Raw genomic sequence first — 6,000 nt, 5'->3', positions numbered from 1 at the left:
TTCTGTGGAATGGGACCACATTTTCAACACTTGGTAATGTGCGCGCCGACTGCGTGAAATTGCCGTATACAACCGGGCTATTAGATTTACAATCTCGGACTCCCCGCTGTAAGTCCGCGGGTAGTCCGAGGATTCCGCACGTTATAGGGATTTATACGGGAAAAACGAACGCCGGACTGCTTCTCGGGAATTCAACGGTGATTCCGAGACTATAAATCGAATAGCCCCAATATTGCCCCCCGTTTTCGAGGTGCTCGACGGAGGACGGTGAGAGCAGGTGGCTTGTTCACCGGCGGTTCTACGCCTCCTCGCCCGAGAACGGACACCGACGCGAACCGTGAGCGCAGCCGTGAAATTTACCGCCAACAAGCCAAACACGCCCAACACAAGACGCCGAGACCAACGGAAACCGTACGACGTACCAGAGAAGCGACTCACTGCTACGACAACAAGAAACGCACTCCTTCCTTCTGTCTTCTAATCTTTCCCGGTCGATCGCATGACCCGTGCCAAACAAAAGCCACATAGAGAACTAGGCCTGTAACTAATGCAAGTTGCGAGGTCAATAGGAAGATTACACAATACACTAAAACATTGTTGTTCGGAAAATAGTTTTAAAACACGTAATGAGCAAAGACATTAGGAAATAATTTGGTTACTTGGATATTTCAGGCGATCGTGCATGACAGCTGAATGTCCACTGTAAGAACGCCTTAAGGCAGGAAACGTGGAGTTCGTAGTGTTACGTTGGGGTAGGCGTCCCTGAATCGGCCTCGGTCTCCTCCGTCATGTGAGGTAGAGTGGTGGTAGAGGGGCCAGCAACGGTTGCTGCCTTGGAGATGACGACGAGAACCTGAAGGCAAACTTAACTGGTTTACTGCATGACGATCTGAAGCAATACAGGAGCAATACCCTTACGGGCGAGATTACAGCAGACCTCGACAGGGTGACAGCACGGGTTTGCTGCTGAAAAACAAATACGAACTTTCCACCGAGAGGGCGGTTTTAGACACAAGAGCCGTAACGTCTCAGCGTTTTTCGCAATGCTACTGTTCACACCGCCATAAAATGGCACAGACACACATAACGGTCTTTCCAGAGTTCTCGAGAAGCTCGCAATAGCGGCGCTCGTTGAGTCTGAGAGAGGTGGAAAGGAGATCTTGGCTGCGGAATCCTCCTCGCCGGAATACGTCCCTACATGAAGATCCGTTGGCAGGCGCCGGGTTTGAGTCGCCGACAGCATGGCGCCCACGCGCCGGCAGTTCACCGGCAAGCTGTAATCTGTCCAAGCAGGCTTTTTTACACTGCACTGGAGCACTCCGAAACTTGCAGCACGCGCGAAAACGGTAGCGGCGCGCTGAATCGTAACAGTAGCCAACGGCGTTGTGCATGCGAGAATTCCCGGCAGTCGACACTCGGTGTTCTCGCACCTACCACCCTGGACACCACGCGAGCCATTCGATGTCGAATGACTCATCAGGTTGTTCCTTCTTCGCCATTTTTACCACAAGAAAGCGAGCACTAAGCACACTACACTCTTCGATGACAGGCAGACACGACGCACAAAGCCCCTGCTTCAGCCGATGCATCCAACGGGTGTAACTCTGTTTTCCCTCTAAAATCGCTGAAGCGATGGTCACCTTTCAATGCCTTCACGTGAAAAAAGAAAAAAGAAAGAAGCGCAAGTCGCAGCATCGTGCAGCAACACGTCATACGGCACCCTTGGGTTTATGTATTACACTAGGTCTATTCGTGATGAAGAGAGGCGCGATCGCCGGCGCAGGATTTTCCTAAGTGTGAGTTTTCCGGTTGACACTCATGCAATCTTGCATCACGTGTAAAAGAAAGCGAATGTGGTTTTTCTCAACCTGCTTCACGCTTCGATGGAAGAAAATAACGCGTATTTTGAGTCACGTGGAGCCTAAATCGAGGTTTACGGCGCCAAGAAGCGTGTTGCACGCTCACTACGCGTGACAAATTTTAGAGTGCATTTACATGATGTCGGCCATGAGAAAACCCGCGAATGATGCGTGCTCCACACAAATTCTACTTAACCGAAGGTTGGGCCCGCAGCTCTAATCTCCTTCCCGTAACACAAACCTATCGCCGAAAGTGACCGACCATGTCGAAGCCGGGTAAAGAGAATTTATAACCCACATATCAGCGCGCAGCGACTGGTGATAACAGCGCTGCTTAAGAACAGAAAATTATCCAATCAGTTGTCATGTAACATGGTCATTCTGCACACTGCACACAAATGTTTGGGATGGCAACAAGCTACTACAAATCAAGTCACACAAAGTTCACCAGCGCTCAAAGAAAGAGTTCAAAACTATACTGAACTCAGTACGGCACTAGAGAAACGCTTAGGATGTTGCTCCTGACCACTATAAAGAGCGTAGACCAACGCATCTTCTCCTAGAGCTGCCAACTCGTGTTCCAAATGACTCGTGAGAATGATGATGGTCGTGGTGTTCGTGGTGAGCACCGCCCCAAAACAGCATTTTCCGCCGGCGCCAAGAAGAAACGTCCAAAGCCCTCGTGTTACAAGAATTAAAAAGCCAAGACTTCATATTATTACCTACCTACTTCATAAAAAAATGTTGTAGAAGTCAGTAAATACAAATATTTAGGCACCGCCTTCACAAATAAGCTCACCTGGTCTGACCACACATTTGACATCTGAAAATGTGCCCTACGAAACCTTTGGTTCACAAAAAAAAAAAAAAAAGATAAAAAAAAAACAGCTAAATACGTACAAAACTCCTCGCATATAATGTATGCTGTATGTATACGGTTCGAACTTCAATATCCCGCACTTACGTGCGGAGTATTGAAGTTTTCACTCTTGGAATAAAAAAGATTTCCAACACCTAGAAACTATCCAAAGAAAGGAGGCGAGACTTATTTTTTCAAAATACAAGAAGTGTAGTTCTCTAACATAATCGATGAAATGTAATTACAGTCCCACATAAGAAGCTCGCATAAAAATTGTTCGACTGTCGCTCTTACATTAATGTATAACTGGCAAGTTAAAAATATCTCTCCCATGACTTTTAAAACCCCTGACTACCAAGACGACAAAGCGTAGTCATAAGTGCGCTCTAACGCCAATTTTCACTGTCACAACTGCTTTTAAAAAGTTTTTTTTTTCCCGCGCACAGTTTAAGAGTGGAACTTGCTGCGGCAGGGGTTCTTCAGTCTGGTAATTTTTTTACAAGAACTACAGCCCCTGTTCTTGTTTGGTTAGGGTTGCAGTCTGACTATGAAGTGGCTTGCTGTCTCTTCTGTATTATGTAATGTACCTTGATAGTATTCTGATGTATTTGATGTACATCTTGCCTTCTCTGTAACGATGCTAGTCTCGCTTCGCTTAGCCTTCATTGTTTTTTTTTTTTGTGCGTCGCCCGTCCTAAATGAGCCTAAATAGTGCCCTACAGTGTCAACAAATAAAAATAAATAAAAGAACGCGCCGCCGTGACCTGGAAATGGGAAGGCCATCGGCTTTGGGTTAGGTTGTGGCTACTCAGGTCGTGTGGCCTCGGCGGGTAATGCGCAAGGGACGAAGTAGTGGGGAAGGGTCACGTGCATGGCTCACCGGGACTAGGCGGGCCGACATGTTTGTATCTTAAAGAGCTTTAACTGCTTTAACTGTTTTAAATACTTTAACTGCTTGACAATACTGTTTTGTTGTTGTTGGTGGTGGTGGTGTTGTTATTGTTGTTGTTGTTGTTGTTGTTGCTGCTGTTGTTGTTGTTGTTGTTGTTGTTTGCTTGCTCGCAGCTTGCATTATAGGGGGCAACGATGGAGAAACAGCAGAGGTGGCGTCCCCTCTCCCTTCGTCGGAGAACTCACTGTTGCACCTCGCATGAATTCCCGAACTTACCGCTCCAAGTCCTCCATGACTAGCAGGCACGGATCGTTTTGTCCGCAGGCTTTCACATCTCTCCTAATGTAGATCGCGTCAGCACGCGCTAAAGCCCGCTGCAACCGGCTTCGCGAACTCGGCGTCTGTAACGCTAACTCCGCGTCTGTGCTCCCCACTTCAGGCGTGAACGCTCGTGAACTGGCGAGAAGAACAGCACGCGAGGGATCACGCCATGAACGCTGGGCAGAGTGTTCTCGAAGGTCGAGCTGGCCGACGCCAGGCGCTCCTCACGAGGCGCACGCTCACGTCGCTCGGTCTTTTTTAGATGCGAACGCATCTCATTCACTCGCCTTGTCCTTGCATCCATCCGGCGTTGTCGGCGTCCACCCCTCCCCCATTCTCCTCTCCGCGCCAGCTGCGCTCTCCGCCGCTCACCCCCTCTCCTCTCCGATAGCGAACACTCTCTCGCGAGGGGCATTGGATTGGCTTGGCTTGGCTTGGCTTAGATTGGATTGACTTGGCTTGGCTTGGCTTGGATTGGATTGGATTTGGATTGGATTGGATTAAAGTGGAATGTGTTGGATTGTGTTGCGTCATAGCCGCGGCAGACGCACTGTCGCCGGCGCGTCCCCTTACCGTAATGCGCGCTATAAAACGTGGTGCCTGCGCCGCTCCGCTACATCGTTCCAGCGCCGTTCCTCCGCTGTCCAACGCTGCAACGTGAACCCCCTATGCGTCGCATCTACACAGGGGTTCCCGCGAGGGGAGGTGAGTGTTTTTTTATACTTTTTTTCGGGTAAAGCTATACGGCGGAACCAGAACCTTAAACAGCTTTGCTGTTAAGAGTATAGGTACTTCGTTGTATTTAATTTTCACGAGCCTCTTTTTCTTATTAAGTAGGATCCATTCCTTCCGCTTTGTTACTCCATGTGGCTTCTTTTCTACGGCCGGCCAAGTTACGCTAACACGACCACTATTAGGGCCATCATCTTGTGAGACACGTGCGCGTGCGGTGGCACAAGGCACGCAGGGACTCAGTCAAAGCGCGGGGAAAAATACCAATGGTTCAGCGTGCAAGCCTTCGCGTATGTTTCGTGCAAGTGTATCTCCAGCCGCCCTTAAAATGCGTGGTTGAACAGCGGAGTCAGCAAGTGAAGCGTGCGAAGTGCTTGGTCGTCACGCATTCGAGCCTCGCTTACAGTGTGCGGCATCGGCGCTCGGTAAACGTGGTTTGTTTACGTGTTTAGGGCGTGTTTGTCGCTCACACGAGCAAACGCGGCGACGCGCGAGCAGCCTCCTTGTCGCCAAATACCCCACTCGGTGCTGTTCTTTGATCAAAGCCGCAGCGCACGCCGGAAGCATTTTTAATTCGTAGCATTCTTTGCTGAGAACTCCCACATCCAGGACCGTGTAATGCCCTGCATTCCCACGAAAATGCCGATACCCCGGCAGTTCCATCTGTAGTCGTTAGAATAGCGTTAATCGAGATAATTGGTCGAACGAAATTTTGGAAAATAAAAAAATAATAAAAATATTAAAAAAATAAGGAAAATGGCAAATCGTATAACGCCGTGCATATCCGCAATAATGCAGATTTTGCGAACGTTGCGCCATCAGTCGTTATAAAAGCGTAAATAAAGATCATTGGTCGAACGAAATTAGGAAAAGTAAAAAAAATAAGAAAAATGTATAATTACGGAAAATGGTGAACCATGTAACGCCCTGTATTTCCACAAAAATGCAGATTTCGCGAAAGTTCCACCTGCAATCGCTATAATAGCGTGAACGGAGATGGTTGGTCGGAAAGAATATAGAAAAACCAATAAATTTGACTGTAAAGCACTCACACTCAAGACAAGCGGCATAAGAATGCTACGCATTAGTAGACAATTGTCTGGATTTCTGCAAATTTTTTTTTTGCGTATGTTGTCTGCCTACGGAACATTTTACGTGAGCTACTGAACGTGAGAATTTGGCTTCCCACATCACCCGGCCAGACGTTAACGTTGACAATTGTCGCATTGGCGGAATGAAAAATAGGTGTCCAGCCCCGGGGGAGGAGCGAAATACTCCGGAGAGAGTTTAAGGATTGGTTGATTGTAGGGTTTAACGTGCCGACGCAACGCAGGCGA

Source organism: Haemaphysalis longicornis, unplaced genomic scaffold (genome assembly GCF_048455015.1).
Source record: "Haemaphysalis longicornis isolate Haplotype H1 unplaced genomic scaffold, Haemaphysalis longicornis Haplotype H1 scaffold_12, whole genome shotgun sequence".
Taxonomy (NCBI): domain Eukaryota; kingdom Metazoa; phylum Arthropoda; class Arachnida; order Ixodida; family Ixodidae; genus Haemaphysalis; species Haemaphysalis longicornis.
Note: the sequence above shows the minus strand (reverse complement) of the source record.